At 42.1% G+C, this 13,494-nt stretch overlaps 1 long non-coding RNA gene across 1 annotated transcript in view; it reads left to right on the top strand.

Moving 5' to 3' along the window:
- Positions 1 to 3,455, top strand: part of LOC119653074 — a 41,920-nt gene extending 38,465 nt beyond the window's left edge. Inside the window, exons 2-3 of the long non-coding RNA XR_005249637.1 lie at positions 2,859 to 3,303; positions 3,383 to 3,455. This is a non-coding gene — a long non-coding RNA (uncharacterized LOC119653074). The remainder of the gene's footprint in view (positions 1 to 2,858; positions 3,304 to 3,382) is intronic.
- The last annotated feature ends 10,039 nt before the right edge of the window (positions 3,456 to 13,494 follow it).

Genomic DNA, 13,494 nt, shown 5'->3' with positions numbered 1-13,494 from the left:
GACGCAAATCTATGGTGGGCCCGGTTCCTCCTCTGATCGTTCAGTTCTGAGCAGGTTAACGCCATTGCCAGAACTCAGGGATTTAAATATCTCGAGTTAACGCTATCAGCCAATTGAGAACTGCGTAATGAAATTGCTTCACGCATTAACGCAACCTGGATGAAGTGGCATTCCACAACTCTCTAGTTCTGAGTATTGGCCGAACATAAAAGACAATGCACGGCCTCTTGCGGTAATGGGAACGAAGATGTTGCATTGCACTGGGGGCGTGACACATTTTGAGCACGTCTGAAATGAGAATATCCGCGATCGATATCGGTTTGCACCGATCATGGAAAAACTACAAGAGAGGCGTCTTCAATGGTTCACGTAATTTGCACTAACGAGAATTCACTTAACAAGATTGGTCTGAACATCGAAGTCGATAGTATGCGACCAAAAGGCCGGCCGAAACATTAGGGGCTTTATACGCTGGATCGGGATTTAAAAGACTTGCGATTAAATTCTGATCAGGCATTTGATAAAATAAAATGACGAAACCGATCACGACGAGCCGACCCCGCTTGTGAACGGGACAAAGGATGAAGAAAAAGAAAAAGGGGTGAGGAGCGCCGTGTGCACAACAGCTCCGTGTCACATAGCTTAAAATTCCATGGCCCTCTACTTTTTAGAAAGCGATTTAAATAAATCATTTGATGGAAACCCATGTATTAGCAAATGCCGAGAATGTAACCTACATCAAATGTAAATAAGTTGGGAGACCGGAAGCTGGACGCTTCAGGTTTGAAATGTTTTGTCTGTTTCTTGTGTGAGTATATTTGCGTGTAGAACAATCCCATTTATACGTAGCCCGTTAAGAATATGCATTTAGCATGTCAGATTTATTTCGGGTTGTAAATTTACACGGTAAAGACAGCTTTGAACTACTGTAACTTTGTTACTAATAGTATGATTTTGATCAAACTTGGAGATAACATGCCTCATATTGTATTTTATACTACTACCACTCTACCACTTACTTTATACTCACTTATAACTCTGAGGTAAACTTAAGGGGGGTCTTACTCAATTTTCCCAAAAATACCATAATATACTATTATTAACTTAATTTGAGCAGATATCGATATGGGGAGTATTTTGACGTCTGGGCACCATATAGAGGCAGCTTCATGATTTTCTGATTTTTCGGTTGAGTAGTTTCTGAGAATGGGTCCGTTAAAGAAATCATCACTTTTCACCCCTGTCAATCCCCGCCTTTTTAACAAATCGGAAAACTAAATTCGGCTTCGGAAAGTACTAATTAAGACCTTTCATTTGATACCCCACATGACTATATTTGGTGAAAAAAATTTTACACCCACTTTTACATGTATGGGGACTTCTTGTTTTGCAAACAAAACCTTAAAAAGGCTGGGGAGAATTAGATTCTTGTTGAATGGGATTTTAATATTTCACTCGAATGTCAATTATTCTCGTTAATTGACGTCAGCATCTTATTTGCATGGCTTTGGAAGCAGTTAATTCGTGCGAAATTGCCAAGTTTGAGCTGTTATAACTTTGGCGTTAATGGCCAGATTTCCATGAAATTTAGCACGTATATACAAAATATTGTTCTCTATGCTGGTGCAATTCGGAAAACCTAGAATGAATTTAAGGGGGGTTTTTCAGTAAATTTCTAAAAGTTGGCAATATACTATTGGTAAGTTTATTTGAGCAGATATCGGAATGGGACATATTTTGAGGCCTAGATTTCATCTAAGTGCATCACCCTAATTTTTTTCGGATTTTTAGGTTGGGCGGATTCCGAAAATGAATCCTGTCTTACTTTAAGTGCGTACATTTTGACTCCTTACTCACGGACTTTGCAATTCAAGTCAAAACTAATGTCAGCTTCGGAAAGTACAAATCGAGACCTTTCATTTGATACCATACACGACTAAATTGTTTGAATTCCCCCTTTGCAGGTATGGGGAGCCCCCCTTTAAACTCCACCTAAATTTATGCCACTCGCTGTATGCGTGGGAATTCCACCAAATGCGTGTGACAGGCAGACAGACAGACAGACATTGACTCGATTTTATTAATAATAATAATAATCGTTGGCGCAACAATCCATGTTGGATCAGGGCCTTGAAGTGTGTTAGAGCACTTCATTCAAGACCGTAACGGTACACTAGGAGGCAATGTGGTCAGCATTGCGCTCGCCCGAGATTATTACCCTGATTTGACTCAGGTACTCATTCACAGCTGAGTCGACTGGTATCCGACGTCAAATCACGATACAAATTCCACTGCCACCAGTGAGATTTGAACCGCGACCTTCCGTACGACAGCATTGCGCTCTAACCACTCAGCTATCCGGACACCGGATTTTATTAAGGCTTTGTTTTTTCACAAAACCTTAAAATTGGGTTGAAAATTGTCGATGGACCCATAGGTTGACTCCCAGCATCAAGGGGTGAACAGAAAGAAGGCATGGATGAATAAACTTACTGTATAGATTCAAACTGGATAGCTAGTGAGTAAAATTCCCTCATGTTGGAATATATGACCCAGTGAAGATTTTCTTTCTTTCTTCCTTTCTAAATTCCAAAACTTATCAGCAATAAAATCGAAACTCCGGTCACCGCCACAAATTTGGGCTTTTTGGTAAATTTAAATAGCCATGAAAATGTGTCTCCCAGTAACCAGTAGTGGCAATTTGTCAATGTTATTGAGGCAAACACTATCCCAAATATAGACTATCTAATGGTGAGTCAAGATATACTGCAAAAAATAAAAGGAAAAATCTAGAGTAACTACCTCTTTGTACAGCTTCCATATTTAAAAAGTATACCTCTCTGATTGTTTTCCTCCAGGTAGAATCGATCTCTCTACTAAGGTGAAGTAAAAAATGTATGATTCTCAAGCGGAAATAAGAACGATTAAAACGGAACTTTCTTCATCACGGATGAATGATAGTAATCTTTCAAATATAATTGAGATCATTTGAGCCGGTATTTGAAAACAAATTTGGACACTTCAATTAAAAGTCAATAAAGCGACATTGAATACATATAAAAAGTACGTTGAAAACAAGTGGCTGGAGACATTGATTGATAAATTATAAACAAATGAAAAGAGATTAGCTCCAGAAATGAATCCGCCATCAAAGGAATTGCGTGCAGCACGAAAATGAAATGTTCTTTGGAAAGTCAATCAAACTTAGGAACCGGAAGAATAGTCCCATCAATTCTCGATCTATTGTTTGCTATAAGAAACACAAAGCAAAAAATGGGCATACCAGATTACAACCCAAAGTATGTAAGTTCATTTCATTAAAGAAATGATTAGAAGTTGGGATTTTTTTTAAAAAATATTTAATGAATTTTGTATCTTTCAGTGGCAATCGTGCCCTCCTGTTAAGTACACCCCACTACAAAGTGCGTGTGACATGAGACCAAGATTGAGAAAACTACAAGCACTAATAATGTAAATTTATTGTCTTTATTGGATTGAATATTAAAGCCATTAAATATAATATAAATCTGAACATTAATAGAAATGCAAAGTATTTAAAAAAGAAAAATAATTAGAACTGGTCGCTACTACAAAGCTATAGGGCAACCCATGTATATCACAGGACACTTTCAGAGCAGAAACGGATAATGAATAGACGCATATTAGTTGCTTAGCGAATCTCTGATTTAATTCGGGTCGATTTGCGACCATGCTTCTCCCATCGCGTTTTCTAACTCATTTACTGTTACAAACTGCCTTAACCCGAAGTAAACTAAGGTTGCCTTACACTTACAATAATGTTTAAGTCCCAGGTTTTACGCAAAGGCTTAAAAAGGGCTGGGGAGAAGTGGATTCTTTATACATGGAAGGAGAAAGGAGGCCTTTCATTTGATACCACAAAAAAAACAACATTCCCCTTTATATATATGGGGAGCCCCCTTTAAAATCCACGTAAATTTAAATAAAAACATAACTATGAAATCCCACGAATTCAGTGAGTGTATGCATGGGTTTTGTTTGACAGAACTTGGCAACACCTTCGTATTGAAAGGTTTCCTCCCACTTTTAACACATGTTCTTCCGCATAATGTACTTCCAAGAGAGGCTGTATAGACTCAACTTGAAAGTTGCTTATGGTTTTCTAGGAGAGTCCACCTTGGTGGAGTCATGCTTATTAAAGACTCAGCACAGCCGGGAGGTCTCCCTTTCATCTTCCAGTTCCTCACAGTATGCTCTAAAGGAATCTCGTTTCGAACATTTTACGAGCCTTTTCACACTGTGATTTCCGGAAGTTTAGCCAATTTTCATCCTTATTGCTTTTGCAAGCACGATTTAGAATTCGTCACTCTAAAAGTGTGCGATTCAGAATTTCCAATTGACACTCAAGCGGAGTGGAGCGGAGTCCGCTGTCATCTAGGGAGCTGCACCTTGTTGCCGCATTTGTATTATAAACTCTTCGCCTGCAATAGTCAGATTAAATTCTAAGTAACGATGATCTGAGAGTCAGACTTTATCTAGCACTCACCGGTCGCTAATCAACCCTAATAACTTAGTGCAGGTTGTTATCAATTACTTCACTTCTTTTTGGCCTCACGAACGTAGCGGCGCAACTTACATTCGCGAAGTGATAAAATCAAACAACTTGTCTCCTCTAAGATTGCATTTGTTTCTGCCCCAACAAATATGCTGAACGTTCGCATCGTAACCTATTAATAGTTCAAGACCCCTTGATTCCGCATACACTGCCAAATCACTTAGTTCTTGCGTTGGCGGAGGACACAAAGAATCATAGGGTAAGTAAATAGAGGCAACTATAACATGTCTCCTCTTGCTATTAACCTGGTGTTGTAAATTGACCGTAACTAGGTCCTTGGAAGAGAATTGCCTCAGCATGGTTGCCTCTAACAATTTTGACATTAGCACGCAGACGCTCGGTTTCAAGCATCTCTCATCGAAGAAGATCCTAGTCCCCTTTATTGGTTCTATACTATAGAATTTGTTAAAACGAACCCATTGCTTTTCTACCAGAAATATATAAAGCAGACTAAAACTTGCTGACAACTTTTCCTGGAAATATCGGTATGTGAGCAATAAAAACTTTTTCTTTTGCATTTAGAAAACAAAACTTAGTCTTTTTTCCCAGTATAAAATAAGCCGAAATAACGACATATATTACAAAAGAAATATATAAAGACAGTCCTGCAATTTTTCCAGCCTTGCTGCCAGTAGATAAGAAGCGGCTTTGGCATAATAATAATCGTTGGTGCAACAATCCATATTGGATCAGGGCCTTGAAGTGTGTTAGAGCACTTCATTCAAGACCGTAACGGGACACTACAGTAGACTATAGAAGGCAATGGGGTCAGCATTGCACTCGCCCGAGATTATTACCCTGATTTTGACTCAGGTACTCATTCACAGCTGAGTTGACTGGTATCCGACGTCAAATCACGATACAAATCCCACTGCCACCAGTGAGATTTGAACCGCGACCTTCCGTACGACAGCCTTGTGCTCTAACCACTCAGCTATCCGGATGACCTTGGCATGCTGCAGGTTAATTTGAATAACCTTTAGGTTTGCTGTCATAAGTGTAGTATAATGTGAAACGCCACAAACTGAAAAGTCAGTTGCATCTAGTGTAGATCTCACCGGGTTTACCATCTTGTTGTCACCTTCCGCCGATATCGCCACACTTAATGACGTTGACGTCAATGTTATCCTTCTCAAGAAACTTCACCTTCCTTCCGTCGTTATCGGCTGGGAACTGACTCAGGTACACGGTGTCCGGACTGCATCGATATGTTTCTATATACTGGAATTTGACCAGTTGTGTCAACATCACCAGCTTCAATTTCTTCCGCTTTTCCTGGTAGAAGCGAAGGCAAGTTTCCGACAGACAAGCCCGTAGTCCGCCCTCCGTCATCAAAAACCAAGAAAAAGCTGTTGAGGTTTTTTCTGATGACCTAAAAGAGGTTGTTGGTGAGACGGGAAGTCAACGCCTGAGATAGGAATCCACTATAATGAAGCACCAAGAAAACAATGCGGGGAGAACCGTGACTTCACTGCCTGTATTTATTAGGTAGTAGCGCGATTCAAAGGGTTTTAAGCTGTTAGGTGATGTAGTGCTACGTTTCGGGTAGCCGTCACCAGAGTTCCCGACAAGTCTAGTTTATGATTATGATAGTATAAATTTTAATAGTAAATAGTACCACTTGTTTGAGGAAAATTGGTCCATGGAATGAGAACTCTATCTTTTACCGTTAAACAGTTATAGGATTTTTCGTGAATAGTTTCAAAAAGCTTGACCTGCTCAAAAAATCACAATTTTCCACTCCCTCAATCATTAATCTCAGATTTGACATCATTTTCAGAATCTATATAAAATTTCTTATAGATGGATATTCTTTGCAAAAGTCATCATCACTTTGAAGATAAAAAAAATTAAAATTAATTTTTCATCTAAATTTACAAACCTGCAAAGTTGACAGAAATTGTCCCATTATGTTAGGTGAAAAATTTAGCAATATGACTTGCTAAATGGGAGATAGCGTGGTCTTAATATGGAGCAAATTCACTTCACTTCCGAAATATCTAAAAAAAATTAAGAAAGCGCCACTATTGGTGTCTAGGCTCCGAAGCACTCTCCATAGCGACTTCTGCTCAAATATTCAAATACTATAATTTTCAGTAAATGACCGCAAAACCCCCCTTAGGTTTATCCTAGAATCACGAAATTTTGCAACAATGTAGGCTATAACATCGAGTATGATCCTATCAGTATATTATCAAAATTACCAATTATCGGGAGTGCAAAATAAAGAAAATTAATTCTGCGGGCCAGCAAATTCGAATGAATTAGCCAACCTCCAGAGTTAATTTTCTTTGTTTTGCGCTCCCGGGTCCCCTTTGTTTGATTTGTGCCAAAAAACCGACAGTCCACAGGATCAGCGGCAAGCGCTAGCGAACGTACAAATAGCAAGCCAAACACCCTGTCCAACCGTTTACGTTACGACGGTTTGTTAAGATTTGGCGAGTGTGTGGAAGCGCCAGATCGTCAACAAGCGCTGCCAACCAAGCGAAACACACTGTCCACTCGTTGGCACTTGAGTCTTTTTGTTAAGGCTTAGTAAATATGTGAATGCGGCATTATAACCAATGGCAAGGATTCAACCACACACAAAGTTATTGTAATTAAAATCTAAGCCCTGTGAAATGTACTGCTGGTCATGAATCATCGAGATGTCTCGACAACAAACGTGTGCAAATTGCAAGGACCAACACATGGCTCACTTCAGAGACTGCAAAATAGCGAAAGAATTACAGAGGCTAAAACGTAAAGGAATTCCGCTTATAAACTGAAGGAAGAAATCAATATATTAACAGTGAAAATAAAATGGGCAGCTTGCAAAAGTACTTCTGCTCATTACGGGCTAGATAAGAAATGTACTGACTGTCATGTAGAGATCAACAAACTAATTGAACAGAAACATAGTGAACTATGGCAAACAAACTGCAGAACGGAAAGGAAAGCAATCTTAAACTTAAAGGCTTTATTTAACAAATATAGAACCAGTCCTTAAACAGATATATTTCAAATCTGATCAGCGGATATACCATTTAGAATGTACCAACATTCAAAATGAAACTCTGCATAGGGACCAGGAATACATATAGTTAACGAGGTCATGAGAATATTTAAATTTCAGGCGTAGCTTGGCCTTGTTTACTAACTTTGAAAATGAAGGTAGGTAGGTATTAGTGCCCGTTTCGATGAGCCCAATTAGCGCTGTGATGCGCCCTTTGATGCCACAAACTCTTAAGACCGTGACTGGTGTTATGAGAGCCAGCCCGTAGCATTCATGAAGGAAAGCAGCTCTTCCAACCTGCAGCTAGAAATCTTTCTGAGGTCCACAAAGAATGGTTTACCCAGTGTCCGTAGCCTGACTCTAGCTAAAGCCGGGCAATTGGAGAGAAAGTGCTTGAAGGTTTTCCCGCCCCCCTTCTCCGTAGCTTCGACAATGCGAATTATAGCGTATGCCGAGCCTGGCGGCATGGTCCCCTATGGGCCAGAGCCCCGTGCAGACCGTCGCAATCTTGAATGCATTTCCACGCGTGTGGCACAGGAGCTCTCGTGATCGGGCTATGTTATAAGTGGGTCAAATCCTCCTTGACTTGGCACAGCTAGTAAACCTTCACCATGTGAAGGCCGCGGCTGCTAAGCAGTGCGAGTAGACTCCACCCTTGACAACCGCCAGTGGGACACCGTCTGTACCCGCCGAAAGGTTCCCAAGAGCAGAGCCCCGCTTGGCCAATCCGTCAGCACGCTCATTCCCCTCTATGTTCCTATGCCACGGAACCCAGATGAGGATGACCTTGAGCGTGCCACCCAAACTGTTCAGCGCGTCTCTGCACTGTCCCACCAGCCTGGAGGATGTCGTCGCTGAGTACCAGGCCTAGATAGCCGCTTAGCTGCCGGTCAAAATGGCTTTGTTACGCTTGGAGCTCGGATCACGCTCCAGCCATCGACAGACTTTCAGTATCGGGGGACCATTCGGCTCGGATACACTGTTCGAGAAAACCCCGCGCCGAGTCCCCAAACCATCTTTGATCCATCGGTAAAGAATACTGTTCCTTAACCTTGCAACACATCGCCGGTCTTCCACTTTCCCCTGGTTGGAAAGTCACCTCAAAGTTTCTCGTGAAGTTCAGCATGCGTGTGGCATAATCCCATTTCCCGAGGTACTTCGTCTAGGATGTTACTGTGGCCGTAGGACTTCGCTGCTCAGCATTCAGACTCACGTAGTCTGACGGCACTGCACGCTACAACATATTGTGGAGGTCTATGGGGAGGAGATGCAACAGTACATTGAGAGCATCTGCCGGGTAGGACTACAGTAGCATCTGTACACATGGTTCTTTGAATTCTATTAAGCTTCGTTCAGTTGTACTTTTTGCTCAAAGCCTGTGACCATACAAAAGAGCCATACGTTAGGATTGGGCGCACCACAGCGGTGTACATCCGGAGAACCATTCTCGGCTGGAGACTTGATTTCTTTGCAAAGATCCTCTTGCAGACATAGAGGGGTGTACAGGCTTCAATTTCTCCTTCTGAGGGATATATGCGTTCTCTGCCCTCGCCTGTTCAGGTTTCACCACGACTAGGTCGCTAGAACTCAGGTCCGGACACAAAAAAATACGCGGACTCTTCCTCGCGAGGGTACATGCTATAGGTCTATCCTGATCATATTTGCTTTGGAGCCCTTTGATGGTTCGGTTGCCTCCGACCCAAGGCTCCTTAAAAATGAAACTTAAATTTCTTCTTTAATATATCTACAATACCTATATTGTAAATATAATACAGTACATAGAATCCCTATAATTCGTTACAAGGGACTGGCGATTTAGTAGGAAATATCAGGATTACCAATTATTGGCAGTGTAAAATAAAGAAAATTAACTCTGGGGGCCACCAAATTTGTACGAATTAGCCGAAAATACGAATTATCGATGTACGGATTATCAGGATTCCACTGTATTTCCCACACCGCACTGTTGTATTTAAAACTTTTATTGGTTTCACTGGCTTTGAGTAAGTGGCTTAGATCATTCAACAACTCTCCAAAAAGCTCATGCCCGAAAACAGAAACAAAAGAATAAAAATATACATTCCCCTGTGTACATCCACAAATTTTCTTACGGAGGAATTTTGAAGAATCATTTGCTCACAGATTGCAATAAGATCAATTGCCATTAATCCTAAATGAATCTTTATGGAAGCTCTGGCTTTGGTTGCGGCAAGCGGCAAATATGTTGCACTAGCTTAAGGGAGTCATCCCGTGTGAAGGCCGTTTTTTCACTTTTTTTCGAAATTTTTTTGTGAAGAATTGGATAAAGATACCAATACGAATTTTTCACCATATATTTATTAATATCTTGAGCATGCGTATTAATTTTTCCAGCCAGATAGCATAGTTCATTATTGAAATACACAGCAATTTATACATTCATTTCCAAAAAAAGGTGTTTTTCTGCAGCCACGCTAGAGAGCGTTACAATCATCTTAAAGAAAAAAAGTAAACGGCATTTCAACGTGCAGACTTAACTACAATCCGTAAACTAGGATTATTGAAAAATATTAAAAACTAAATTTTTGGTGCCGTGTTAAACTTTTTTTGTGAATTTTGGTGTTTTTTCATGACTTTTCCAATGAATAAAAAAAACTACTGAACGAATCCCAATTATCCTAGTTTGCGGACCGTAGAAATATGTTCTGAACAAGTCGTGAAAATTTCAAAGAATTTCGTTTGATAGATTTTTAGCTATGGTGGCAGCAGATTTTCAATATGCGCTTTCGAGAGAGATCTGACATGTGACTTATTACGTGTTTAACACTATAATTTCCGAACGGCTCCGAAGGTAAAAAATCACGTTGCGGCAACCGCAACTTGCTCAATCATGTGCAATCTCGCGCCAACCAACAACTTAGTTTACAGCATCGTTGCACGTCTTTGGCTAGTGTAACGCACTTGCACATGATGATGATGTTGATACGCAAAATCAAAGGTAAATATTGTTGAAGGTTTGTCGTTTCCGGCAAGTGAAAAGCGTGTAGACACGGCATAAAGCCTCGGAAAAATGCTTGGATGTTCACCTCCATCGACGTCGTCGATCAGACCCCGGTTGTGTTGCGGAATTGGCAGGGGTTCTTGACGTATGGACGCTATCAGGACGCAAGTAAAATAGTCCAAACCAAGCAAATATTGGTACGGTTATTGGAAAGACGAACAAACTCACAAGAAGCCCTCCGGAAGAAGCGATTTGATATTCACGCTATACGAGAAACTCATAAGCTGCGACACAGAACGCAAACGCGCTAAAAATGGCTATAATTTTCTCTATTTCGGTCGTCCACGCGCACAATATGATGTCAGCGTTGAAGAATTTGTGAAATTTAATGAGAAGCTGATGAAGCTCACTTTTACATCAGCTAATCGCACAATTCATTTCTTTACCGTATACGCGCCACAGATGGTAATCGTGAAATTGTAATCACCGTTTTTTTTGGCATTAGAGGGATTGTGCATTTGCGCACAAAGTCCAGACAATCTACCGGGTAGTATCCAGGACTCAAACCCGGAACCATTTAACACTTTACCTCAGGCCAGGCCTATTCAGTACACGAAGGAATCCCGGGGACCCCGAAGGGCCCCCAGGTACCCTCCGCTACCCTGGTATAGCTCCTATCCATCCTATCCACGTGTCCTATCTGTGCAACATGGCCTCAATTATGGTATCTGGCAACCCAAGATTCTCTTCCATCGAAAGGTGATGGCGATGGCGCTCCCACCTTCTGCAGAAGAAAAAGATGGGTGGGCATCACCCATCACGTCCTTGCAATAAATACAGCCGGGCGACTGTGATTTCTCGATTGTGTGCAGGCAAGATTAAAAATACCCATGCCTGCTGAGCAGCTGGGTTAAGTAATAGTCAACCTCACCGAGCTTTCAATTGAACCACGGCCACAGGTCTTTTTTGAGATGCGCAGTCCATCTACCTGTTGATTCTCCTTCTTTGTCTTCTTGCTGCCATGCGCAGAGGGTACAGGCTCTCTCCTCACAAGTGGCAGCTTCATTATTTCTTTCGCCTTTTCCGAGGTTTATAAGCCTTCGTTTGGCAGCATGCAAAGCGATCGGAATAACTCCCGCTATCACCATTACAGCTGGCTCCGAGACGGTACAATAAGTGGTCAAAAACTGGCAGACCTCCGTCTTTGTACTAGCGCGTATTTACTAAGGGAGTCAACTCATATTCCGAAACTGTAAAGAGGACGCACTGAACCGCGCTCATCAGCAAGCGACGCCTACTAGCTAAGTAACCTCCGACATTGGACATCAGCCGGAAAACCGCAAACATTCTAGCTGCAGCTTTGTCTACGGTGTCGCGGGTCGGCTCGAAGAATCTCATCTTCGTGTCTATCATGACGCCTAGGTATTTTACAGCCTGGCTGCGTCAAGATTATGGATTCACCCACTTGAATAGAATGAACTGTGAGGACCGTCTCCTCGGTCAGAATAGCGACCTAAGTTTTATCCAGAGCTAGGGATATTCCATACTCTGCCATACATCTGCTTGCTCGTCGCATCACCATTCCCGATGTGCGCTGAGCTTGCTCAGTACTGCAGCATCATCTGCGTACCCCACCAGGTGCGACTCATCAAGCATCTCGAGTCATAGAAGACTCTCGTATAAGGCATTCCAAAAGTTCGGACTAAAGCCGCCCCGATGTCACCTTCATTCGGCGCAGTCCTTCTCGGGTCTTGTAGAGTAGGAAGCGGTCCTTTAAATAGTCCCTTAACATCTGTAATTAGCACCTGGAGCTAAACTTCGCGGAATTAAAAAAGCTTCTTACGTCGGGGATCACAAGAAGCACCACTCACAAAAATGGCGACTGTGCGCCTCACCCAGCTTTGCCGCCTGGACCACCTCCTCAATGGTATCCATTCCACCCGTAGTCCCCCGCAGCACATATTGCGTCAGTCAGTCGTGGCTTGATCGGCTTCTCTGCTGTGTCCAACATACTGAGCGACGAAACGCTGACGACACCCCGCGGTCGCTTTTGCCCTTAGTGATCAGTACAAATCTCGCAACTTTCCAGCGTCGAGTAGTAATTTCGGCTTGTATTTACATTCGAATTTCAACACTTTGTTGAGAATACCATCCGGTCCTGGTGCTTTTTTGTTCTTCATGGGGGCTAAACCTCTCGATTACCAAGACCGTTAGTGAATGGTGATAGCCGCACCCTGTAAGAGGTGACCCTACTATTAACAAAATGTTACTGATCTAGACTGGGGAATCGAAATACACCTCCCCCAATCCAGGGTATCAGGCGAATCGTGCTCATCGCATAGTTTACTGATTAATTCAAACGGAGCCTCACTAATACCTGGTTGCCTCAGTGAGTAAGTTAGACCTTACAATGCTACCGGGGCTATGACACGGCGGACCTCCTAACCCGCATACTCGTGGGCATCAAATGAGTATCCGTCTTAAAACAAGAAAAACTACAACCAAACAAGGGGGACTCCGTGTCGCACATAAACTAGTTAACCAGGCGAAGGCACATCTCCGAAATACTGATAGCCAGGTGATAAAACCCAAGAGAGGAGAAAGTTGGGACGTCAAGCAGTGGTACTAAGGTCAAGATAGGTATACTGCGAGAACAACAACCAACAAACACCACTGATTAAAAAGCAGGGACAAGCAAAAGCACGTCTGGGATATATATATCAGACGTCAGGAAGGAGACAGCTCTCAGTGGCACGGGGGCTAAATGATACCTGCATTACCTGAAGGAAGTCCTGAAACCAGAAGAGGCCCTCAAGAAGGCTCATGACTGACTTAAGCCATCTTTATCAGAGTCAAGAAAACGGAGAGCAGCGGAGATTAGCCCGCATGAAGAAGATGTTTCCGAAAAATTCAAACCTGAACCAA

The sequence above is a fragment of the Hermetia illucens genome, chromosome 3, assembly GCF_905115235.1.
Source record: "Hermetia illucens chromosome 3, iHerIll2.2.curated.20191125, whole genome shotgun sequence".
Taxonomy (NCBI): domain Eukaryota; kingdom Metazoa; phylum Arthropoda; class Insecta; order Diptera; family Stratiomyidae; genus Hermetia; species Hermetia illucens.
This window is presented reverse-complemented; position numbering and strand designations above follow the sequence as displayed.